Raw genomic sequence first — 26,847 nt, forward strand, 5'->3', positions numbered from 1 at the left:
CTTGAGTTTTGTTCATATTTGGTCATTTTTCCTTCTTCTTTAGCAGAATAGTTCCTCCGATTAGTCACCTGGCCCTGCAATTGCTGTCGCTGCCTTGTAGCCAGGCAGGAACCTGAAGGAGGCTGGGGGAAGGCGATGGGGACACCAGGAGCGGGCACCCACGTGTGACCGAGGTGCAGACGGGTGTCAGTGCCACTGCTCAGTCCCAGCCTCAGCTCGCTTCTCCCACGGCTGAACATCCGCGTTTTGCGACCTTTTAGAGGCAAGTGCTATTTGCTGAAAAGCAGTGTAATCAGGAGCACAAGCCAAAAGATGGAATTAATGTCTGGTTCGTTCCCTCGGCATTTCTTAGATGAACTGTATGTGATGTTCTGCATGATAATAAGAAAATTACAGGCAAGAGCTACCACCATTAAACATGTCCAAAATAATTAAGCAATAAAGAGTAGCGCAGGAGGGTGCAGGGGACACTGATAGATAATCAGAAAGTTGCTGCAGGTAAAGGCTGACCAGAAATGATAAATGGGAAGGCGGGGGGGGGGGGGAGGAGGAGGAGGATGAAGGGGAAATGCTGTTAGCCTAGAAAAAACTAAATAATAAGATAGCGAAGCTCCTGCTTGCCCTCCTTTGCCAAGGCAGGACGGATAAGCAGCAGGGTGTCAGGAGTGCAGAGATGGATCATCGAGCAGCTGAAATTTGTCTAAATCATGATGATGAGTGAGCTGGGCTGAAGCCCGTAAAGGAGACAGTCCATGAGGTAGGAGGAGTCGCTACGATATGGATGAGGAATAATATTACGTGAGAAGCCAGGAACAGCCTAAAATACTGGCTTTAGCAGGCAGGGAGGAGTAGACTAATGTATAACACCCACCCCAACCTCAATAACAAACAAAAAGAAACTTAAAAGCAAGGGGAACAGCATCAATGGGCTGATGATCTGAAGCCTGACACAAAACTGGGGGTTACTGGTGCCCCCCAGACAGTGCCCTGCTGCCAGCGGCACCGAGGCCAGGCATGAAGTGGGGAAGTCGCATCCACAGCATCCCTCCTTCTGCATCCCAACCGGAGCGCTCATGGCTGGGGCACGGCTTGAAACTGGGAAAGCACCACTAATCTTTCATATTATGCTACAGCATGTTGCTTTGAATGAATGTACAAAATTAACATAATGTCAAGCATTCAAAATAAGCAAATGTGCATTTATTCTCAATGTGCAAGACGAGATAGTGAACCAAATCCCCTCCCTTTGAAAGATCAGCTGTAATGGCAGGGGTTGAAAAAAAAAATTAAAAAATTAATGGTATTAAATAGAAAGCGGGGACCTGGATCAAGACATGATGTTATGGACAGAAATAGAGAAACCACTGCAGAAGACTGTAGAGCTAAAAAATACCTTTACAGAGCTATGTATAGGTACAGAAACATGAGAATGAGGCAAGAGAGTGAAGGCCACGGTGTCACTGACCCCCTGGGGCTGAGTTTGGGGTGTTTCTGCAGTCTCTGCTGCAAGCAAGGCATTAGGAAAGGGGGGCCAGGGGGACGGAGAGATCGTGGGACGTTTCAGATGGTTTGGCTGTACTTTTGATGTGTGGAAGTTTTTGAAGGTAGGTTAGGACATCCAATAATAAAAAGCCCAGGCAAGCAGGTGCAAGCCACCCACAGAGCCACGGCCCCCTTCCTCCCTGGCCCCCATGCCACCGCGCTGCTGAAGTGAAGAAGAAAAAAAAAAAAAGAAAATTCAGTTAATTAGTCTAAAATCAGCTAAAATGGAGAAAGCTGCATAAGACATAGTTATCTAGTTTTTTATTAGGCATAAGGAATATGTTACTCCGGAATTGCATAGCTTTCAGAGTGCCTTGCAGGCTCTTTCTACCCCCACAAAATTGACTGTAATAGCAAGATTTCAAGATATCTAGTGGAAGATGAGCTGGAAATAATGAAGATACCACTGGCAAGGCAGGGAAGTCCTTACACAGGATCATTTCAAAACATGAACTGGGAAAACATAGTGTCTTTCTGGGTAGCTCAAGGGAGAATAATTGACCCTGCTGCTACGGGACCCCCAAAAGAGAAGGGTCCTGTGCTGCACCTGCAAAAGGTCTGGCAGCCCCTCCTCTGCCCACAGCTCGGTTTTCCCTGCCTATCCCAGAGTGTGGAATCCGAGCAGTGTTCCCCAGTGCCTTGGATGCAGTTACTGCTAAAATACAAAATCTCACCCTTTAGTCCTCCCTTTTAGAGGTAATTTTTACTGACGTATTCTGATTCCCCCCCCCCTTTTTTGCACTAAATATATTTGCCAGGCTTTATTTTTGAAACTGTGGAAGCCACATAACCTGAATTTTTTATAACATATATATTTTTTCCCCTCTCCATCTGGAAAGGCCCTTGGAACTCATTTCATGGTCTACATTCCCTATTAGAGGGAATGAGGCTAGTTCCTTACTCAATTCAATAAAAGTTAAATTAAGCTGAAAAAAAATGGAGGAAAACAGCTTCTATATTTATACAGAAATTAGAGGTGAAAACACAAGGCTGAAGCTTTGACATTGTAAAACTGAGAATATATTTCTAATTTTATGAACAGTCCAGTGGGTTTCTGCAGGAATATTTCCTTTACGTGACTTACACCTAAGAGCATCTCTATGAGCTTTGAGGGGGGCAAAGCTTCCAGCCCCAGCCAGCCCGTGCCGACAGCCCCGGGGCAGTGCAGGCAGGGTCAGACGGCACTCTGTGTACACGCAGATACAGGGAAGTTGGTGCATGTATGTCTGAAAATTTGCTACGCACATACAGGCTTTCAGCGTCCTCATTTTTCTCCCTCTTAAAGCTGCACCCAGGGCTGAGCCATGCGCAGCCGGCAGCCTTACCGCCCCGGGCTGGGACCTCCATCCTTTCTTCTGCCCATCTCTGCGTGCTCTGGGACCTGAGGGCTGATGGATAACGGGTAAGACTGGAAAATACATCCCTGCATTCGTGTGGATGAGCACTATCCGAAGCCGGCTCAGCACATCTTTGCAGCTGAGCAAACACGTCTCGTACCGGCTTGAGTCTTCAGAAAGTCAAAACCTAGGATGGCCGGGCTGGATCATGACGTTAGCAAGGGAAGCGCAATGGGAAGCAGTGTGACACTTCTGGAACTGCACGTAGGTGCTGCTGGTGTCGCAAATAACCTCACTTCTCTGCAGCCGAAGGACAGCAGTATTTTCCCATCTGGTGATGAATAGGTGGGCAGCGAGCCTTCGGTGCAGCCTCAGCCCTGCTGAGCACTTGGTGGTGGCACGCAGTCCCCGTGCACGTCCCCAGATGTGCTCACTGAAAAATCATAGCAATGTTTTCAGCTGTGACAAGCCTGTCAGATGCTCGGGATTGCCAAGCACACATGAAGCCTGAACATGACCAAAAATGTATTTGTTTCATATTCATATTGCACGTCCATCGTGGATTCCTGCAGAATACACCGTGTTCCTGCAGCCCCACTGAAGCAGGGATTTACAGGAGCTGGACCGGCATGAGGGAGGACAGCTCCATAGCAAGTCCTCAGTAAAGCGCTGTTCGCTGATGAATGGATTTCCATGTTTTTATAACAGACTGGCAGAAAAGTAAATAGATGTGCTAACATGAAAAATCAAGTTTCACTTTAATGAAATGTTTATTCACAGCAAGTTTAATATTAATGTTAAATTGATCTGTGGAATTTTTCCCCATCAAAAAATAATGTGATACAGTCTGTGCTTTTCTGCACTTGAAAGCATCTTCCAATTAATTGGCAGATAATGCACTGTAAATCCAACACCGCCACTCAGACAGTCCCGGGCCATTATTTTTTTTAAGTGCACAATCACTCAATGAATAATTAATAATGATTTATAGTGGTATTCAACTATTACTAGTGTATCAGTATTGTAGAGCAGGTAACAATTTTTTATTTATAGTTGGGAAACAATGAAAATTGAGAATGAATATATATATAAAAGCTGGTTAGCGCACATACTGTGCTTGCATTAAACATCTGACCTAACAGCTACACGGCAAGATACAGCTGCCACATTGTGCTTGGTAGAAAGGAGCCCCAAACTTTGCCAGAGATCTAAACAAACTCTACACAACTTGGTCTAATCTGGAAGCAAACGCGCTGGCTTCTCTCTCCTCTCCTGTGAGTTCAGGGGCCGGCAGCCAGAGCAGCTCCACGTCAAGAGGATGGCTCAGCACCTTGCAGAGCGTGGCAGCAATTAATGTGGGGTTTGGAAACAACTTCCTCTGCAATTGAAGACGAAAAAGGAGCTCTTACCATGGCAACTAACGCAACGTACAGCACTGCATGTCCTCCACCCCGCAGCAGGTACCCACCAAGAGCCATGGTCCCCATGTAGAATAGGTCTATGCTTTGCTTCTTTGCACAAGGCAGAAACGTGCCTGGGTTTATAACGTTAATATTGATTAAAGAATTTTATGACTAAGTGTGAGGAGGAAGCAAAATCCTGTTCAGCACTGCGAATAATTTCCAATGCTTATTTTTAGGCCAGCATGAGATAATTGATTTACACCGAGCTGTTAACATTGCGACGGAGCCAAGGGCCAGGTACTTAATCCTATTCCTGGCCCTTAATGGCTTTGGGTTGCAAAGCAGCCCTGGTGCACGTTGTGACCGGTGGGTCCCTGGATCACACTCCCTGGGGCTTCGTCCTTCCTTCATTATAGGAAGAAACAACAAGAGCTTGTATACTTTCCAGTGCTCCTTTCTCAAGGCTTTCTGCTTCATCAGCATCCTTTTGAATTCGTAATGAAACTAGATAGGCTGTAAAGTAAAACTAGTAAATATAATTTAACATGAAAAACCTCTCCAAGACCTTCTTTATGAAGGTTTGTTTGCTAATCCACGGCTTTTCTTTAAATGTTCACACACAAACAAAACCAGCTGAAATTAAAAAACTCTTCACATATTCAACTCTGAAAATGTGAAACATCCAGCCCCCAAATTAATTACCTTGGGAAGCTGTAAGAAACTGAAAATAGGACTTAGAGTGAAAGTGCCATAACAATAATAATGATAATAATAATAAAAATAAAGTCTAAGTGACTTAGAGCCTTCAAGGCAGCTAGTCCAGAACGCAAGGAGAAGCAAGCAGGATGACATCCAAGGAGGGCTGATCCCCACCGGTGGGGACCTCGTGCCGGTGGGATATGGAGTCAGAGGCCCCTGTGCCGGAGCAGACCCCCATAACTAGGCAGGGATACGTTTTTATCCCTGCTTGTGTGTGCATCGTGTCCTTTCCACCACTGACCTTCCCGTGCACCTCATCCATGGGCTGTTGAAGGAAACTAGTGTTGCAATTAATTCTGTGGGGTTTGGAGCCAAGACCGTGCACTTGGCCTCTCCAAGTACTGAGCGCCTTCCAAAACAGGAGGAAACATGTGCAGCTGCATGCTTTTAATGGGACCTATAAAGGGAAAAGTAAGGAGTTCATGCCTTTCTCCTGTTATGATATTTATTATGAAGGATGTCTGTGATTTTTTCTGCTTGTTCTTTTCCCAGTTAAAGGAAAGACGTTTCTCCTGCAGGAGAGCCCCTTCTGCGACGCAGGGAGGCGAATGATTCAGTGGCGTGGAGGTTTTCCAGCCTAACTTTTCTCCCTCAGTTGTCAGGGAGGATGGTCTGAGCTGAATTTTAACAAACCTGCTTTCCTGCCAGCTCCTTCAGTATCAGTGGCAAAAAATAAATGGAGAGTCTGAAACAGCCTGAACACAAATCACACCCCGCTGCACATAGTTGTGTCTCGTGAAGAAGATGCTGCTGCTGTCGTGAACCTCCTGGTCTTCAGCTACTGACAGAGATCAGCTGCAGGTCAAACAAGAGTGGACGACTCCTGCTCTCAATGTAAAAAAAGAGGTAAAAAAAGGCATCTTTTGCGCTTTCATGCGTTTGAAAACACCCCCTCTCCCATCCAAATGCGTCCTGGCTCCCTCCGCTTTGGGGCTTTTTTGTTCTTTGGGAACCTTGAAGGTCTGAATCTGCTCCAGGAAGGCAGTGGCTGTCATCCGGCAGCCTAAGAGGGAACCAAGTAAGATTTAAAGAAAAAAACTCCAAATGGAGGGGTTCAAACGCGATTAGATGTCAGCCCCCACAGTTTCCGGAGGCAGCAGCGTGGTAGGGAGCAAGTTTTGAAGGACACTGTCATCTCTCCAGCTGTGGGGATTCTAAGGAATACGTTAGCTACACCTTGTATCTGAGCTCACATCTCTCATTTTTCAGTAATGCTAAGGTGAAGAGCTGTTTTTTGAGGCACTACCCACATTTGCTGTGACTAAGTAGACTTCTCCCCGTAGGACACCCAGAGCTTTCTGAATCTCGAGCACAAGCATTCACCAGCTGGTAGACGGTCTTGGTGGAAACTGCACCAAGCTTGCTCATCAAAATAACAAATTAAGGCTTTGTTGGGGCCACTTAGTGCTTTTAAAACTTGCAGCCAAATTTAGGTAGAGGTGAAGAAAATGTTCTTTTCCTTGCAGGGAACTTTTTTGCAATGATAATCACCTGAGGATGGTGACCACCAGGGTTGAGGGTCCCTGCCCACCTGTCCCATCCCACTCCCACCCCTTCGCAGGGCTGGGTGGCAGCTCCAAAGGCCCTTTCATTAGGAGACATAAAGGTTTGTTTGACTTAGCAGGGACTCACCCTATAAAAGAGCTTTTCTGTGTCCCTGGGAAGACCAAAGCCCCATCCCTTCAGGGCAAGGGCCTGTGCACCACCGGGTGCTGCTCAGAATGGATACCTTTGCAGAAGTCATCCACGCTTGGCTGAGTTTAGGAGTGATAAAGCTCCAGGACATCTCGTGGTGAAGGATACCGTCCAGAAATTATAAACTAGCTCCCTTGAGAGTTTCTATATAGACCTTAGTTATCAACTCCTGTGTCCCCTCAGGCATCCCAGCTGCACAACATCTCCATAGCTACTTCTCTTTTTTTCTTTTCCTGTGCTTTCCCCTTCCCCTCCTGTGGCTTTTTCCTTCTCTCACCCTATCTTCATGCTAACACTGCTGCTGTTGGATGCCATTAAAGCACCAAACATCCGTCAAGCAGCATGTCCCGGCGGTTCAGGCTCTGCTAGGAGATGCTGATGGGCGCTACGTTTTCAGCCATGGTTTGTGCGTGCCCGTCTGCCTTCCTCTCTGCCGGTCCTTCCCATTCCCTCAGGGACCCTCCCTTGGCCAAGGGACCTCAGGCCATCGCGTCTCTGCCAGCCAAAGGCTGGCAGCTTGTAGGATCCCAAGAGTTGGTGAAGGCAGCTGCGGGCAATGGGTGCACAGACCGAGGGTTTGGGCTTTGCGTGTCCATCCCACCGTGTCTGCCTGTCCATCCTGTCGTGTTTGTGTGTCCATCCCGCCGCGCAGGGCTACAGCATCCTCCCGCCTGACGTTTCGCTGAGGTTGTGATGAGCTGCTTGAAGCAGGGAAGAGCTGTTCCTCGAGCGGCACCGTGGCGGTAGTAAAGCAAAGCTCAGCCAGCATCTAAACCCGCCGTGTTCCCATGGCTACCGCGTTCTCCAGAGCAACTGGGACAGCCGCGACCCAGCGCATCCCAGCCTGCGGCACGCAGCAGCCCCCAGCCCCGCTGCGGGACCAGGTTGTCCCCCGCATCCCCCAGCCCAGCCATCCCGCTGGGACACGGCACCACCGGACCCCGGGACGTGCCTCCTCAGGCCCTTGCAAACGCATCCCCACAGGGTGCCTTGGTGTGAGCCCAAACGATGGGCACCCCAGCGTGGGACACTGGTGTAGGTGCAGCCCCTGGCTTTGGGGCTGCAGAGAGGGGCAAAACGTTCCTTGAAAACCTCGTGGTTACATCCGTAGGGCAAAAGTAATCCCAGAGGAGCGGGAACGTGTCGCCATTGGCACAAAGGCAAAGCAGATACAGGGATGTGTTAAAGCTGTTAATAAATGGCTAAATGCAGTAAACTAAGAGAGCATTTCCCTTTGTTCTCTACTTTTGATGTTATGTTTAAATCAAGCATGAGCTCGGTGTCTACTTGAGTTTACTTTTATAACTGTAATTAAGGGAGACTAGAGATCTCTGGAGTGTTGTTGTCTGCTCATTTTTGTATGCTGGCTTATGTTAAAATCTGTCATGCATTCCCGGCGGAGGGCAGGAGATACGGCGCCAGGCTTTCACAGCCCTTATTGAAACACTTTGTGTACCACAATCATTTCCAGGCAGCTTTTCAAGCCGCTCTCACTTCTGGGTGGCTGGAGGAGTTTCCTTGTCGCAGACACTTCTTGCAAACCCTGCTCCCCAGCCCAGCCCACAGCGGGGGCCATCTCCGCTCCCCAAAAGCCGGTCTGCACGCCGAAACGGAGGTGTGATGACTCACCATCGCCGGACCCTGCGCTGAGGGAGCTGCTGCCCAAAGGATGCTCTGCTGCCCAGCATCAAGGAGCTGCCGTTAAGAGAGAACGTGGATGGGACTCCTCCTTGGGAAGGAAGAGATGCACTTTCTGCCCGCGGTAAGCCAGATGCCGGTGCCGGGGTGTCTTTAAGGGCACGAAAGGTTTGGGGAGCCCTAGTTTTGCTGCAGCTCTTGCCGGGGCATGCGAGGGGATGGAGGTGCGATTGGTGGGCAAGAGCCGTGGGGGAAGGGGCAAGGGAGCAGCTCCTCACCCTGGTTTGGTACTGCGGGTGCAAGAGCGGGGTGGTAGGGGCTGGTTCCTTTCTGTCCCCCTGAAATTGTCCCGAAGGGGCCAGCAAGTCATGAGAGGTGCTGGCAGGAGCTTGGTCTGCAAATGCTGTGCCATGATACTCCGCTGATGGGACCAGCTGTTGCGCGTGGGATGTCAGAGGCAGAAACTGATGTAGGGCCTTTGCTGTGCAAGTTTTTGGGTCTGGGTTTGGGGGTTGTCTTGTTTTGTTGGGGCATTTCGATTTTCACGTGATCTGAGGCTGTTGGGAACTGCCTAGGAAGCCTGGAAATGGCACATCAGTAACGCCGTACGCCGAGCTGTGGAGGTGGGGAGAGAGGCGTTGCATCCACTCCCCCTGAAATCGGGCTTCGTTTTACTTTTCAATTAAAGACTTAGAGCTTGCAAAAGCATACGGCTCCCCAGAGACCCTAACGCAAAGCCAGGAACAAACAGACTAAGGTCCCTGATATGTCTAAGTAGAGTATTTTCAAGATCTTCCTTGATCAGAAATATAAGAAGTTGGTATGAGCCTAGCTTGAGGAAAAAAAAAAAAGATTACACAAGGTGCTTCAGGAAACTTGCTGTCAGTAAGTGAGAGAAAAAGCCCCTGAGCTTCCTTGGCGGAGAGCGGAGCGTAACTCTGGTCATGTGTGCATGGAAGTGCCTTCAGGCTGTTTTGCTGTGAAACAAGACTCTAGCGTTGCTTTCCTAGTACTCTGGGAGTACTTTGCATTTTTTAATTAGTTGCATGCTTTTGCTTTTAAGGAGTGCAACTCCTTACGCAGACCTCTGGGCTGTCCGAGGTCCGGGAGCTGTAAAACCTCCTGCGAGGTGCAGGGCTGGTCCCACCACCTGCACGGCTGTGCTCCGGGTCAGCTCTGTACCTGCTTCCATCGCTAGCTTCGCCGTCCTGCAGCTTGCAAACGGTTCATTTCAAATGTGAATAAACAGAGTTACTGAGTGCGCTGGTGCTTGCCCGGCTCTATTGCTGAAACCTTAGCACTCTTGTTTACTGCCTTCATGGCTGTGATTTTGCTGCTGGTTGTATGCTACTGACAATGTGGTTGTTTTGCAACATTAAATACAGTAAATATCAAATACCCTAAGTACGGTCTGATATAATCCAGTACGATTTTGCTGCTGTTATTCTACATTGGTTATATTTTTCATTTTATTTTTCACATTCTGACCTTAATGCTTTTGCCCTGCTACAGAATATGCAGTTTATAATTTCAGGGTCTGCAGTGGCTTCATGTTATTTTTACAAACAGGCTACAGAGAGGTGATGCTGATGTGTAGTGGCGTTGTACAAACTAGGGATAACCCCACTTGAGTCCAGGCAATCCTGCACAGCTGGTGTGAGAGGAAACCAACACTGTAGGGCTTCAGCAAGGAGCAAAACATGTTTTTACTTGTTAATGGGTGGTGCTTTTCTTAGCCTGGCCTTCTAGGATTAGGTTTCTGTCCTGGTGGCTGTGAGCACCAGCCCCTATAGTGATCCCCTCTCCGAGGCAGTCTCATCTGCTCTCTTGACACCAACCTTTGCCTTCGCAGGAGCTTGACTTAGTAAAGCTTTTTCATTTGTTGTTTCAAGTCTGAGCATCAGAAGACGTATGGTTAATTCACTGCCATTGCAAAGATTATGGTAAACATGAAAAATACCCTTGCCAGGTCACCAAAAGCTGTTCTCTGGGAGAAGAAAGGGGAGGAGAAAAGGAGCCATCCTGCTCCTGGGTGCTCCCTGGGGCTGTGGGGTTGGGAGTTTGTCTGCTCCGAAACCCAGTATGGGTTCTTCCCTCCGAGTATTTACGTAATGCAAAAGCAAATGTAAGTTGGAAATAGTTGACTGTTTGGTCCTTACGCTGCATGAGCTGGCAGGGCGAGTGCTGGCACAGGCACCGGCAGACCCGGGGACATCCCCAGGTCTCGCAGCCCCGCACACGCACACACCACCCATGCCAGCTCCCCGACCGCCGGCATGCCCGGCTTTCCACCGACCACCTCCCGGTGAGCACTGCGCTCAGAGCCTGGCTGCTTTCTCTGGGTTTACCTTACGCTTTATTATAAAAATGAGGCCCTTAGTAATTTACCGAAGGACTGAAGTAGTATATTAAGTTTCACTTTCCAGATACTGGAAACAACATTATAAGGAAAAAGTAAGACTTAATACAGCAAAATACCTTGCTAGTTGCTCCCGTCTGGCTTAGCCAAAGTTATCACAGTGTGCGTTATGAGAAGGTAATTGCCCCGTTCCCATGGCACAGTCCTGCTGTGGCTGTTCTGGAGGCTCTTTCTCCCGCAGATGTGTGGGGATGCTGCTTTGATGTGATGAAAACCTAGGATCAGTGATGTCCTGTTCACAGGTTCTTTCTGGGACATATAGCCTAGTTCTAGCCAAAACCTCGCTGCTCACTCTGATTGTACCTAAGACCTCAAAAAGTCCTAGGATTGTAGATTGCACGCATACAAAAGCATTAATTGTGCATGATCTCTCTCTCCGTGGGTTTGTTATCAAATAAGTGGCAGATCCAGGAGGAATACATTTTGCTTAGACATTTTTGTGAGTGTTTCTCCTTCCTACTGCTTGTGCCGCCCCGAGCGCTGCCCGTGCTGCCGTGGACAGCTGTGAGCATCTCCTCCAGCTCCACAGTGTGTGCTCACAGCACGTCCACCACAGGTCTCCAGAACGTCACTGAGAAGAACCCTTGCTTGGAGGGGGTCTTGTGGAGTCATCCTTTCACTGTGCAGCTCTGGGTTGTCTCTTTTGGGGGATCTGGCTGCTTTCTCCTGCCATGAGATTTAATCCAGCCCAGCTGCCGTCCCAGCCTGGCTGAAGCCGTGCAGAGGAGCACTGGGCGAACAGCTGGGAGGGGAGAAGAGTTACCAGGGCTCTTCCAAAGATGCTCATGGATATGAAACTAGGTGACAAGTAAATATTCTGAGCTGCTAAAGTTACTGCTTTATGTATGTGCTGGTTGCGTTATTTTGCTCTATAAACAGCAGTAGGATTTTAGGTTACCCCTTGTGTAAGAAAGCTCAGATTTATAACAGGGGAACCCCCTGGGCTGTCCTCATATAGGCAGGGAGGGAGAGAGACCACCTTGATCGTTTGGAGATGAAGAACAAGTGTTTTATGTCAAAAATTAAGGGGAAAAAATTGAATTGGAAGACATCCTGGAACAGTTCTGGAGCTACAGATGACATTTCTCTTGCCAAGGCTGACCAGAAACACAATCACCAAAGCCAGTGTAATCAGGAGAGGTTCTAGAGATACACTTTTCTAAACAGCCCTTTAACGCTTCCTCCACCTGAGGGGAAGGCGTTGTACATGGGGTTGTTCACAGGAGCACCCAAGAGCTGCCACCAGTCCCACCTCCGCTGACAAGAGGAGGGCGAAGGGGTGCTCAGCATGATGCATTGCACTAACAGGATTTGTGGATTCTCACCCGCAGGTGACACGGGATCTTACATCTGCTTCTAACGGCCCGTGGAGACTGCTAACATCCTCCAGGCAAGACACGTGTCTGACTGTGCCAGCAGTTCCCCACCAAAGAGTCATGACCTCAGGGGTCCGAAATACACGGAAAGGTTCATGTCAGCTGCCTGGCCTGGGGGTACAATCTTGGACTTGTTTTGCCTCATGAAATGGAGTTGCGTTTGGGAAAGCTGTAGAGGTGATGACTACCTCCAGTAGTCACCGCTGCACTGCAGTGGAGCTACCTGTCATGTCTAGGGTGGGAATGAAATTTTAGAAGCCCACCCTCACTTGGTGAAGGTTATACTCTACACAGTGCCCTAGCTGATGGAGTGGGAGGGTGGGAAAGCATGGGAAAAACTAAGGGGCAGGAAGGAGATGGAAAACTCAGTGCCATTCAACTAAAAACTGTTGGCAGTGAGCACAAAAATCTGTTGCAAGTGTAGGCAGCTTTACACCTGCAACCTCCTAGCAGAAGCTTGGTCTTCAGAAATCACCCGTGTGTTCTGATGGATGGGTGTACCTGGAGGCTGGTGTTTGGACATGCTGTGAGCCACCAGGACCTTCTCTGTGAACCTCCAGGACCTTCTCTGTGAACCCCAAGTCTCACGGATGGGCATCACAGGTGAGCACAGATCAACCCTCCTGAAAACACCGTTTTGCTCTCGTGATGGAGGTGTCACCCAAGGGACCAGGCTCGAGCCTCCCTCCTTCCCAAGGCAGGATGGGGAGAGCTTTGCCAGAGCACTGGAGGATTCAGTTCCTTACTTACGGAGGTTGCAGTGCCCCAGGATAGAACTATGTAAAAAGGACTGTAGAAATGTAAAAGGAGATGAAAAATGAGGTTTCACACTCTTTGTACTCCCCGGCCACGTCCTCCCCCTTGGCTAGGATATGTGCATAGCACGTCCCCCATTACAGGTTGGGAACATGGAGCAGCTAATGCAAGAGATGATCTCTTTTCACATTCACTTGCTATTTTTTCCTGAAGAAAATAAATTTTTTAAGTTAAGTTTTTCACTGTGTCTGTTCTAGAGCATGGACAAGAAAGGTTAGTTATAAATAATGTAGAGCTGCATCCCCTGTTGAGGGGAAGGAAAATACAGGGAGCCTCATAAAGAGAAACAGAGCAGCACCCTCGATGGATGGGGATGAGCCAAGAGAGATGGGGATCCCACCAGGCCACCAAAGCCCTTCTCCTGCCCATGGGGAGAGCTGCCCGCGGGCCTCCAGCCAGGTGGCAAGCAGCCACATCTGCACAAGCCAACCCCGACCCTGACGGCAGCTCCGGAGGCTTGTCGGGGCAATGAAAAATGCAGCAAAGAAGGTTGGATCTGAGCACAGAAACACATAAGTGGGCTGTGCTCTGGAAACTACTGGAATATGAGTCCAAAGAGGAAGGCATCATCTTCCACCCAGCTTTTTAATCAATTCAACTGATTTTTTGTGCATGGCAGAGGGGTGGCATAGCTGCTGCCCGGCCAGCTTGATGCATCACCCCCATGTCCCCACCACGTGTAAGTGCTGCCTGTGTGGTCACTCTGCATCAACACACTGGGAAAAGCTCTTCCCAGGGATGAACCATCGCCCCACTGCGCTCCCACCTCAGGACAGCCCGGCGACGCCGTGCCCTCACTTTGGGGAGGTGGACAACTGACTGCTGAGCACTTGGTAATTCATCCTTGGGCACCCGAGTAGTGCAAGCCGCACAGGAGGCCTGGAGCTGTAGCCTTCCACCCCTGCCTGGGTTTCCTTGCTTTGTTTTGTCCTCTCGTCCCCCCGTGCAGAAGATCAGTCACTCCTCAGGCAAAGCGAGAGGGACGACGACTCACTGATGGGGAAAATGAGCTTTTGGTAAGTTTGTGTGGGAAAGGATGCAGGGGAGGAAGAACAGAGGTTGCATGGAGTACAGGGTTCGAAAGGACCATGGTAAAGCAGAGTAAGGTGGAAAATTAGGAAGCGTTGGTGCCTTGGCATCCCAGTCAGCGCCTGCCTCCTGCTTCAGGCACAAGCGCAGCCGCAGCCTGGAACGCTGCTCTCCATCGGGACCGGCGGGGAGCGGGGCTGCTGGCTCTCAGCACAGAGCGGCTGCTCGTCGGGAATGTCACCTGCCCTAGGATGGGAAGCTGAAATGCAGCGCATGTGTTTGAGATCCAGCACCTTTACTATTAATGCTGGCCACTTTATTTTTGCAATGCTAAGGGTGTAATGGCTTTCTATGAAAAGCCATTTTATTTTGTATGTGAAGGAAGTTGTAAGCATTAATAGAGCAAAATATGTCTTAGTCATTTTGTGCGGGAAATCAGAAAGCTTTTGCTTTGGCCAAATAGAGAAACAACAGCCCTAGACAGAAAAATAAGGGGAAAGTGATGTGCAATTGTATTAGTAGCTAAATATGCTTTATCTTACAGTTCAAGAGAGTTTAATTCTAATTTTTCAGTAGAAACTTCTGAGAAAGAAAGCACTCAAAAATGATTTTATTTTCTCTTAATAAGTCAAACATAGAAGTGACTCCATGTGTCCACTCTACTCCAGAAGTCCCCTCTATGCCTTTGCTCTCCTACATGGAAGAAAGCGATGGGAGCAAGACACGGCTAATGCACAAAGCTGAGGCTGCTCATCTCTCCCCGCTGCGGGGAGCCCGTCTGCAACACTGTCTGGTACCAGAGCTGGGAAATCACAAATAGTTTATTGATGGAAACTGTCGTTCTTTTAATTATATACTGAGTATTGTGCTTCATGGCATTCATGAAGTTATGCAGAAAATGAACATGGAATTCCTGAATAATCTGCCAAAAACAGCAACAGGCCATCAGAGGACACGTTGATCAGCGAGATGGCAGTACCTCCTTGCGGCACATGTTTAATGCTTGTTCTCCGTGAAGGGAGCCAGTGCTGAAGGCCTGGCAAGGGCTCCTTGCGATACCCATGCTCTTCCATCTCACCCCCCATGGAGGTTCAGCCCTCTTCAATGCTCCATTGCCCACACCACATCCCCCTTCTGCCAGAACACCACAGCTTGGCGGGGGTTTAGGTCCCAAGTAAAGCATCTTCCAGGAATTTTTGGACTGTGGGATGGTTGTGTTGGGCTTTTGGTTTCCATACAGATAAACGCAATTTCAATGTGTTGGTGGTGGCTTGGTTATCGTGATGACGCACAATGCTCTGCAACAAAAGACATGCATTGTACTCTGCTTACTTTTAAGTTAATAACTTTTTGATATCTCTGCCTGACATAGCATCTAGTACCAGGGCATTCAACTTCCCTGAGTTGTCCTTCATGGCTATATCACAACATTATTATTCCTTTAAGACTAAAACGTGTTTGTCTCCTAACAGCTAATGATTTCTTCAGCATGTGGTTTCTCATGTACGCTTGACTTTTCAGTCTTGTGTCATACAGCGATGGGAAAAATTGAACTACTTTTAAAGGTTGTTTTTTTTTTTTTTCTATTTAAGTGGCAAGGTTTTCAGTGAAAAGGTCTGTTTGGGAGAAAGACGCTCCCCTGCCTACTCTTCCTATGGCTTTGTCACAAGACACACGTTGTGAGCCGTGCTGCAGCAATCACAGCATCACTGGACGGCTGAGGGGGCAGGGACCTCTGTGAACGCTCCAGCCCAAGCCCCTGCTCAAAGCAGGGTCACATGCAGCAGGCTGCCCAGGACCTTGGAAACACAGAAAATCAGGTTATAAAAATAAACGCAGAAAATCAGGGAGTTCTGACGCACTGCTAGGGCAGGGCTGACTGCAGCAAAGTTGCCCTCATCATCCTCTTCCCTATTGTGATCAGCATAAAGGCTGTCTGCCGTTGAACTACTGTTCGGAAAGCGAAGGATGTGCGTCGTGCTGGGCTTGCTGCCTTTCAGCTGTTTCACACTGAATCGGTAATTCAGAGCAGCAACCTGAATCCCAAACAAGCGTGAACTCCTCATGGGCGCTGGGATTAAAGGAGGATGCGTGGTCTGCCAGCGAACATTAGTGGTCCCTGGGACAGACGGACACTCTGTACTTGTCTTCAAGTATTTCAGCACTTTGGGGCCAGCTTTATGATAAATATAACCTGTCATGAGGAAACTGTAGTTTAGGAGGAAGATTTGCTTTGTATAGAGGCACGTTAAATCCACCGTGGGCACGCGTGCACCCTGCGAGCCGGTGTGCTAAATTATGTATCCGGCAGCAAACTTTAATGGAAGTTTTGAATTCTTTTATTGCTTGGTTTTCTACTTGAAGAAAAATTCATCAAACGGGGACTGCTAGGAAAGCAAATCACAGTGCAACTTTTCAAAAAAATAGGTCTGCTTTAAAGACATCACTTGTTTCAAGTCTGCTCTTTACACAGGCCATGGCTGGCAGTCCCAATCTGAGAACTGTTTTTTCTGACAGTCGCCCATGGGACCCCTCCCTGCGAGGCAGCAGACCCTTCCCCTGCTTGGCCAGCCGCGAAGCCCCCCGGGTGACTCCTGTGCTCTGATGGCTCTGGCTCCCATCCCTCAGTGATTTCGCAGGAAGCAACATGGTTTTGACAAAGAGGTGACCCCACGTTGCCCTGCTGTGTCTTCAGCCCGTTCCCTTTTCTCAAATTACGAACTTCTTTGTAATGAAGCAGAAGGGGTTAAGAGCATTAATGTCATCCCATCTAACTTTTGCAGCCCATAAGTTCAACTCAGGGACTTCTTAGATGCCAAAAAACCCCTGTCTGGTTTGCAAAAAAAGGAGATGGAAGAATCTGATAGGTGAATGATTTGCTCATCCCTTCATTTTCCTTTACCCCTTTACCTGCACTAAACTGGCTTGGTATACTATATTTAATAATTTACTAACCTAATACAAGTCATATATTGCTCTTTCAGAACAGTAAAGCGATTACCTTATAGCTGGCATATAGCCTTGCACATATGGTTCCTGAAGTTACCTAATTACAGTCACAAATCTGAATACCTCAATTTAACAGAGTGCCAGAAATCCTGCTGCTAAAAATGCAAAGAGACCGAGGTGTTATTCACTTCCAAAGAGCCATTAAGATCGGCTGAGCTGCACCATTTTATACCACCGCGGCTGTGGCTGTGCATGGCTGTTCCACTAGAGGAAGCTATACAGGTTGGGGAAAGCGTCTGCTTTTCTACTTCTGTGATTATTTTGACATAAAAAAGCATGGAGTATGGACAAATCTATCATTCCTTTTGAAAACTTTAATGTATGACTTTTATTTTTAATACCTGGTCTTCTCTAGCTGCATCTTACAATTTTTTATTACCATGAGCTGTACTTTTTTTCCCATTTTCTCTGGCAGACCTATCAATTCTAAGCTGCTTTCTTCCTCTGCAAAGTCTTGGTTAATTGAAAATGTCAGTTATTGTATTTGATGATATTTTCTCCCCTATTCTAACTCTGGCTGTGATAGTGATTGTTGTGAGAAGAGACTTTATCCTAAATCTAGTCATAAGGACACAGTGCAAAAGTCTCAGCTGCCATAAATCAATAAGGGATTCAGGAGAGCTACTTCAGCGAACAAGGATTTAAACCCCAGTTCTCCCGCATCTAATACTTTGCAGGAAAAGTACAGGTATTTTTCCAATTTCTCTTAGTCTTCTTTTAGTTTCATATATTCTACATCTCTACCAGTGCTGCTCTTGGCTTTGTACAGAGATATTGAGACCCATGAAATTAAAGAAGTCTGATGGAACAGCACATGCGCTGCTTGCAGGAGCTGCATTAAAGCATCGGGTGCCGGGGATCCGCGCTCCAAGGTATCGGAGGTGTGTGGAAGCGGCCAGGGAGAAGATTCAGCTCCACTGAACATAGCTGCCAAAGCCAGGCAGGATGCCCATGCCACCCCGTCTGCTCCGCGGTCAGGAGGGAGGAACGGGGCCCCGGGGAGACGACAGACCCTTGGGTTTGGTCGGGATGTATTCCCTGGAGACGTTTGCTCCTCTCTTGTGGAGGGTAGTTTGTTAGACGTCTGGCTTCCAGATGGTTAAGGTTTGGGGAGATGAGTCCCTTCCCAGCTTCCTAAAAAATCTGAACACAAGTCAAAGATGAAAAAAAATCTTTAGATTTTTCTTTTCACCTGCAAAGTTTAGGAAAATGAGTTGAATGTTGGGAAGCACCAGTGCAGTGGCAGCAGACCATGGCAATGGGGGAAGCAACTGAAGAGCTGTCTGGGTCAATTACCCAGGCTGTTACAATTAAGAATTAAAATCTGATCCTCTTGGAAAGTCTGATGTGGGGGATTGCATGGAGAAACTGTTTGTAGAAAAAACAAAAGTGACAATTGCGGCTTACTTCCTTTAAGATCTGAAAACCCTAAAATTGCTGCTTCTACTGCTGCACTGGGAAGATGCAGGAGTTACCGGGAAGTGCAAGACTCTCTCTACTATTCTGCACTTTCAGGCAACGTTCAGCTTAATCTGTAGCAGAAAATTAAGGCAGAAGAAAATGTGCAATTGAATTTGAGCAAGGACCCGTGAACCACTCTTTCCTGGAAGAACAATGACCCTCTCGTCATCATCGAAAGAAAAGTCTACCTGCGGTATCATTTTTATTCTCCGGCTACAGACATAACTCGCTCTGCATCTTGTCCAAACCTCCTTCCTAATCATCATGAAAGAGGTTGACAAGGCACAAGATTATCCTCAAGTATGCGCTTTTTCTTACACTTATCTGACTGTCCTTCAGCATCTGACTAGCAATGAATGGGTATAGAAAAGAAAAATGAATAAGGAGGGGAAACGAGCATGGGGAGAAGAGCTCTGCACTCAGACAGAAATTGTTATTCCACTTTTGTTGTGGAATGGGAATCCTTCAAGTCTCAGCACCTTTTGGTGCCGACCTGTGATATTTAATATTCTCTAACATGCGTTCTCAGCTGACATCCCTTTAATTAGCTGATACTCCTCTTTACTCTCTATAGCCACGAGTTTCCAAAAGTACTTCAGTGACTTAAACCCAGCCACTTCCCAGGAAATTTATGTGCTTATGGTGTCTCGAAAGTGCCACCCGCTGCAGAATTGGGGTTTCCCCATCTCTCGGTGGCAGGTGACTGCGGGGCCGGCCGTGGGTGGGCTGTACGGCACGCTGCCAAGGAGGGAATCCGCAGCAAGTCCAGTGGTTTATGGCTTATAAAAATGACACTATTAAATGAAGTGAGACTTTGATTTTATGGGGTATGAAATGCTGCTTACATACTGCAGCCTTCAATGGAGATGATCATTAAGCAGTTATTTGCACAAGAAGCTTGGGTGAAAACTGGATATTTCCCCCGGCCTGGGGACGCGCTGCTGGCAGACAGCACCCGCTCTGCTGCTGGAAAAGCAGTCGAAAGCGAAGAGCTGCCTCTCCTCCGTGTCACTGGACAGACTCGCGCAGGCTTTGGAGATGCTCTATGACTGTGTTCAATATAGGGACATAATGTGTGTGCATGTATTGAACATAGAATATTATGAACAACATATGCGTTCATGGCGTGTCAGAAACCCGCCCTGCATTGCCTCAACTGCTGTACCAGCGAGAGCCGACACGGCGGGTCCTGCCCGGCGGCTGCCCGGTCAGGGGGACGCGGGACAGCAAGGGACAGGCAGGACGGCGCGGGGATGGGCGGTCAGGGGGACAGCGGGGGGTCTCGGGGTGTGGGGGCAACAGCGCTCCTCTGAAATAGCTCCCGGATAGCGCAGCAAGAAGGTTTCAGGAGGGGCTTTGAGGGAAGAAAATAAAATGGCTTGGCCGCTGCCTGTGGTAGGGTCTTGCTGAGCATGAAGTATTTCGTGAAAGAAATGGAAATTCTGGTCCGAGCTGTATCCAACATACCCAGGCAGTGATGCTGGGCTCAGCTCAGAGCAGGGACCGGGCTGCGTGCCGGGGAGAGGGGCCTGGCAGGGCTGACTGTGCAGCCACGTGCCTGTGAAGAAATATTGCGTTTATTATAAGCTGAGGAAAAAAATGCTGCCGTGCTCCTGTGGCACCACGCTGAGAGCTGGGAGGGCAGGAGGGGAGCTCAGGCTGCCCGGTGGACACGGGCAGCTGCCCACGGGGACCGGGACGGGGCGGCACAGGGGGACACAGGGCTTGTGGAGCTTGCACAGAAACATCATTAAGTAAAATTTGAATATCCGATGTTGGCAAGAGGTTTGATCCAAAGAGATACTTTATTTTATTATGAACATATTCTGTACCGAAGCGGCTGCTTTTCTTTTAACACACATTATAACTTATTCTAATGTAGCAGAGAAATATGGCTCCAGTTTGCAGTGCCTTTATTAAAGCAATCTCCATTCCAGCGGGGTTTCCCCTTGGCTCTGACCGAGGGGCCAGGTCGGGCTGGGCATGCTGAGCCTGAGGCTTTGCAGGGCAAAGGTTGGTTTGTCTTTCCATCAGTTTTTACTGGTTGTTTAGAAACTCACAGTGGCACTTGAAATATGTGATGATTAAATTCCCAAAGTGACCAGGTCACCACACCGGTGCAAAAGCTTTATTTTAATGTGTTGCCAAGAGAAGTATGAGGAGTCAAGAGTTAGGGGAACCTGTAGGTGTAAGGAAGAACAAAGTAACTGCTTTTGTCTTTTGCCTTCCTCTCTGTCACTGCAGTCAAGCTTGCCTCTTGCTTTTCATTTAACAGTCACTTACCGATTTCAGCGATTTCACTTGTTGAAAGGCAAAGAGAAGCGAAGGAGAAGCAAAAGGCATCGCTTCCACTTGCTGCTACTGTGGTTGCCTCTGCCCCTGGCACCCCACACTGCACCACCAGAGCCTGGGCAGGCGTCCAGGGGCTCAGGCCCTCGGCTGCGGGCATGGCCGCATCCTGCATCCGGCCCGCCGCAGCTCCAGCTGCGTTCTCCTGGGCTCTGGGTGTTATTATCGTATTAATTCATACGTGGTAACCTGACAGTAACATGATTCACAGAGCCAATAACAGTTTTTGATAACAATAATGCAACTGCTAAGCCGGAGTCCTTAACCAGTACAGCTCAGTGGGGAAACATTGACTTCAGATATGTTGTGCTGCTTCAGCTCCTAATAGTCAAAATATTTAATACTGATTTCTTCTTTTTTAAAAAAAAAAATGAATCAGTCATGGCGTACTGTTTCCTTGCAATTAATGTCTTTAATATGAAAACACAGCACTGTGTTGTGCAGGTTTGACACTTAACCAAAGTAATTAGCGTATACAATAATGAATCTTACAATTTTTCCCCACTGTAAGAAATAAAATAACTGTAAATAAATTGTTAAAACCTGGCCATCTCACCAAGCTTTTAATGCTTTGTTCAGCATGTGACTAAATCAAGTTCTGCCCATCCTGCTGTTCGTCCTACCCGGCACGGAGGAGCTGCCAGTCCCCAGACCCACACGTGAGCTCCCTGCCCTCGCCGCTGCCTGCATGCACATCCCCGCCATGGTTTGCTCTGTGCAGGTGAGGCAGTGCCAGCAGCGCCTGTGCCACTGGACAGTCCGAAACCCTTCATTTTTCCAGTCCTTGGGAACAGAGAAGAGGTTCTTTCTTTGCAACAGCCTCCAAGGACAGGGCTGCTAGCTGGCACACCAGCAAAAGGCACTGCCGAAAGTCGCACCATGTCCTCGACATGGGCACAGCCAGCGCGTGGGACACGTCCCCGGTGGCTGGGTCGCGGTGGCCCCGGGCACCGTCCCTCTGCAGCGGGAGCGAGGACACACCAAGCGCCCAGCCTCTGCTGCCAAACGTGCCTTTCCCAGCCCCACGGCAGAGACCCCCCCCTCGCCCACAATCCCTCTCCCGGAGCAGGTACCATCTGTGGTTCAGTGCCACGAAGATGTCGTTTAAATAGGATGAAAGCACTCAGCATAGTAACGATGGGTCTTTAGTTTGTTTAATCTGCCTTTTTAGAAAATTGGGGGGGGGGGTTGCATCCAGTTTGAATACAGGTATTGATGAATTCACATCAAAGAGCCCTTAGTAGTAAATAGGTAGGAGAACTGCAAAAGCTGCGTAAAAACGCTTGCCACCTTCAAATGCCTGTAAAAGCACAAACACAGTTCCAGCACGGGGATGCTGCCAGAAGGAGCTGCAGCTCCCGGCGGCGGTGCGATGCTGGGGAGCTCTTCAAGCATCTGTCTGTGGGCAACAGCTTTAAAGTCCCCATCTAGGACAGATGCTCTGCTCACGGTTCATCCTTAATGCCTGAGTTCACGCATTTTCGTTTTGAAGCAGTTTTTACAGCAGTTTGTGTTGCATTAAAATAGTATTTGTAACAGGCAGAAAGTTTTAGTGTCAGGAGAAACCCTGGTATACCAGTATTTGAGAAAAGTGATACAACCATGCTGAATTTTTGAGCGGGCGTTGGAACAGCTGGCAGCAGCGTGGGCACGACTGTGGGGAGCCCACCAGGGTGGAAGTTGTGCGATGCTGAAATACACGTAACTCCTGCTTGTAAGGAGATCCCCGTCCATGGGCAGTGGTCCCATGTAGATAGCTCACAGGCACGCCGTTAAGGATTTTCCTACTTCTCACAGTAAGTCACTTCTTTAGTGACCACCGTAATTATAAAGATTTTGTTTAAAATTTCACTCTCAGTACGTTGGCTTGGGCTTTTTCTATTCAGATACTACCTGAATGCTTCTGTTTTATTTAGTTAGTCATTAAATACCCTTGATTGTAATGTAATATAGGAAGGGAAAGGCCACTGAGGCGCCAGCATTCGACCAGAGCTTTGCTGATGCTGCGGCTTGTGTCCCGTTTCTCCTCCCCATCCCCACCGCAGCCGGGGCTGCCGAGGAGCCCAGGGGCTCGAGCAGAGCGGCCAGGGATCGTTCCCAAAATTCACTCAATTGCAGACACCCGTGCCTTTCTGCCAGCTCTTCTCTTACAGTGATTGTTCGCTTTTGTCCTTATTTTTCTTATGCAACAGCACCATCTGAATGATGGATATTTAGACTGATTTCATACGTGGAAACAATTGGGCTGAAAAAGCTGCCTTTTCCTTGTGTGTTCTGCAACCGCAGTGAGAAAACGCTGCGTGTGCTCTCCTGCACAGTGAAGGGGATTGCGCGGGGTGGGCCGGGTTGCGGGTGCTGGGGGTCGCGCAGCCCACCCCGTCGCCCGCATCGGATGGGGACTGCGGCAGCCCCCGTGATGCGGCAGCGGGGCTCCAGGTTTTTGGGCAGTGGTTGCGTAGGATCACGCAGCCATAAAGGAGAGCGGAGCTGCTCCTGGGCCAGTGCTCATCCCTGGGTGCCCAAGCAAAAGAGCATCACGGATGCGTGTTGTTTTTTTCAAGTATGCGTGCATGATTTGACTGCGTTTCCGATTACAAACGACCATCTCTCATTTTTAAGGTCCTGCGAGCCGAGCTGCCATTGGGAGCCAGTGTGCGAGCGAGTGCCCCGGCCGGGCTGGGGAGGTGGGTGGGTGGGTGGATGCAGTGGTCCCCCGGCCCACTGGCGTGTCAGGCTTCCCTCCATCTAAGCCCAACACAAACGTCTGCCAACGGGGAGTAATCTCCAGCATGTTGGGAAAGTTAAGCCCATAAGTACTGCCCTGAATTAGAGCTTACCACTGAAGTAGCCCTGCTGAGATCAGTAAAGATAATTTTGGTCTCCATGATTAAAGCTGAGAGCAGAATCTACCCTCAGGAATCACATCTCCAGCCACGTCCCATGGGAGGCAAAGCATCACTGCGACTGCTCTTGGATGCAGCACACTTCTTACTGGGGCCAGGAGCTGCCCGCAGCCACCCTGCCACGGTCGAAGGTGGACCCAGGCTTGCTGAACTTCTCATAGAGACGGTTCTGAAACAAATAAGATCCCCTGAGCAATTAACCACAAGGTAATGAGGTAAGTAATCCTGGGGAGAAAAAAAAAATCAGTTTTCATTCTGAAGTTAGTTTGGGGTCTACGCAGGACAGTAAGTGCTGCAAAGCTGCAGCCTGAGTGCTGCTCTCCTCCTGCTGCATCTTCTGCTGGCCGGACATCCCCACCCGCCTCGTTTCCTTAAAGCCGGAATAGAAAGGGCAGCTGAAAAAAAGAGATCAAACAGCAATGAAAAACGCTCAGCTGAGTCCGTGAAACTCCTGGCAGTAATGGACTTCATCTCATGATGTGATTTCTCTCCCTGCCCTACTGCTGGTCACTGGGTTTAACGTCAGTCCCTGTCCTCCTGCCCCTGCACGCTCAGCCCGCATCCTGGTGGTACTCGCTCTTCTCCTCAACCCGTAACTTTAATGCAGACCGTAAAATTTCTGCAGCAATGCCGACATCAAGCTGGAGTCACCTCCCTGCTCCTACCTGCCGTCATCTAAGAAGGTTCCTGTCCCAGATGATGAGGTGGGGCTGCCAGGACACACGGACGTGCTCGGGGCGGCAGACGGTGGGCGCGCAGAGGTGCCTGCACTTTGCTTTCAAACCTGAGGACCATGGATGTTTCTCCAGCTCTTGCCCCCCGTGGTTACACCACTACATGGTAATATCATCCTGCTTTTTTTTTCTTTTTTTTAAAAGATGTAAAAAGATGTGGAAAGGCTTGAAAATCTGACCTGCAAACAAAGATGTTCAAAGCCAGAGTGTAAATAAACAGCTCCTGATGGTTGCTGCTATTGTTCTTGGGGATAATGGGAGAGAGGCAGCGCGGGCTGGGGAGGGAGGGCTCTGATTCATAATTTGTCAACCCACCATGTTTACAGTACTTAGGTTGGGAAAAATACCTGTTCGCAGAAACGATCCTCAATAGACTTTGCTTTCTACTTACTGCCATTGCTTAGTAACAGCTCTATTTTTAAATGCTAAGAGGGTATTAGACCAAAAAAAATGGAAGTTTACCCTATCTCCGATCTAACGGGCGTTAAACTCAACGGGGACATGGCCGTTGGTCTCGGGGGAGCTGGCCCGAGCACGGGCGGGCTGCGGACCCGGTGAGCCCTGTGCCGTGGGCTGTTGGTGCCAAGAGCTGCCCCCACCAACCTTCAACTCTTCCAGTAGAGTTTTAAAAACCAAAATTAGTAAAATCTGTGCACTCCTCAGCGTTGTCAGCTGACGGTGACCTCCCGGAGCGGGCAGGTAAAGCCTGTCGAAATGAGAGCTGGGACTTTCCTAGTGCAGCTACAGGTGGGCTGATGAGGAAGGACAGCGTGGGCACAGATATTTGAGTTTGGGAAGCAGGATTAGGGGCTCTTCGGGGGCACCTGCCGGCTGCCCTCCTTCCCTGGGTGATCTGCCTCCAGCCCAGCATCACTTTGGAAAGAAATCTCTTAGAGCTTCTGCTAAAATATATTTCCAGGAGTATCCACAGCTCCTGAAATACCGTCCTGAGTATCTGATTTGGGAAACTGCTTTTGCAAGTCCCGTGGAGTCGGGAGCACAGGTTGTCCCTCCTGCTGCCCCACAGCAGTACCGGGATGGTCCTGGCCATGTCCTGCCCGCATGATCTTCCCTCGTTAAAAATGTTGACATAAATGGGATGAGTTGTTTTGGACTCACCCCTGTGCCCGAGCCACTGAAGGTCATGGCAAGTTAATTCACTTCACTGGGATTTGCAGCAGACAGCGTATTTCCCTCCATCCAGGTCTAATGATCAGCGTTTATTAGTTCCTTTCCTTTCTCGAGGATACAGCAGATAAACTCATTGAAATCCCTTGGGGATATAAATGTGCTTGGCCAAGGGAGAGCCCAGTACCAATAAAGAGCTGGTCTTTCTGCTAACAGGTTGTGCCTAAAGACTCGTGCCACCGTCATCTATTGTTGTGGTTTTAACGTATTTATATAAGGGGTATGGTATTAAATATGTGCAAAAAATCAATTGTTTTGTGGTTGATTAAATGTCAAAACAAGGCTCAGGGTTTTCGTAACTGCAAAGCCGTTTACTGTGTATACATTTGATTGCCATGAATATCATTCCTGCTGCAAAATGATTGTAATAAGAAAGCAATAAACCAGAACATAAATGGCTGCTTTATTTTTTGAGATATCCCAGTGACGCTGTTTTGGGAGCCCTGCCAGGCTGCAGCTGCCTTCTCCTGCCGGCTCCTCTCCTCCCTGCCTGCGGAGTGTCCCTGGAAGTGCGGTGCCCTGCTGGGAAGGGGAAACCTGTGCATGGCAACTACTCAAAAACCATCTACAGATAGAAAAGTAGGGTGAGTTACCAAATACCCAGAATCCCAGAAATGGTTTAGAGCTTTTTTCATAGCTGTGAATAACAAGAAGATGTTAGGAAAACATGTATTTTTTTAAAAAAAATGATGAAAGGTATGTTATCAACAGAGTCCCAAGAGCCCCAAAGAAAATTGCAGTTTCCTGGGACATTTAAAGCCAGAGCGATCATAACAGCGAACCTTTATGGAGGAGTGAACTGGATCACTTGGTAGACGGTAGATGGCTCACGTCTATGAAGAAATATTTGCTCTTCGACGTATTCTGCAACTTGTGGTGGTCTTACCATCGAGTCCTCCTTTGTGGCATTTCTTTCAGTGCAGCTTTTACGAGTCCTCCTGACACAGACGTGCACACGTGCTATTTTGCGCACCAGCACGTGCCTGTGCATTGCCAGGTACTCGCTTGGGAGCAGCACGAAACCCCCAGCATTCCCAAGCAGAGCGGCTCCACGCCGCATCCGCCGGGCGGTTGGCACCATCTCCCCTCTTATTGCCACATCAGTCCATACCTGGCGCAGGATTATTATTTATCACTAATTTTATCTTGCCTGTTGGGATCCGCAGCATTTTGGGGCTGGAAGCCCATC

At 48.7% G+C, this 26,847-nt stretch overlaps 1 long non-coding RNA gene across 1 annotated transcript; it reads left to right on the top strand.

The window, feature by feature from the left end:
* The first annotated feature begins 7,203 nt into the window (after positions 1-7,203).
* On the top strand, positions 7,204-26,053 carry LOC128148439 (uncharacterized). Its single transcript, XR_008237285.1, has 2 exons — positions 7,204-8,498; positions 23,750-26,053. It is a non-coding gene; the product is annotated as an uncharacterized LOC128148439 (long non-coding RNA).
* Positions 26,054-26,847: the final 794 nt, after the last annotated feature.

This window comes from Harpia harpyja, chromosome 11 (assembly GCF_026419915.1).
Source record: "Harpia harpyja isolate bHarHar1 chromosome 11, bHarHar1 primary haplotype, whole genome shotgun sequence".
NCBI lineage: Eukaryota > Metazoa > Chordata > Aves > Accipitriformes > Accipitridae > Harpia > Harpia harpyja.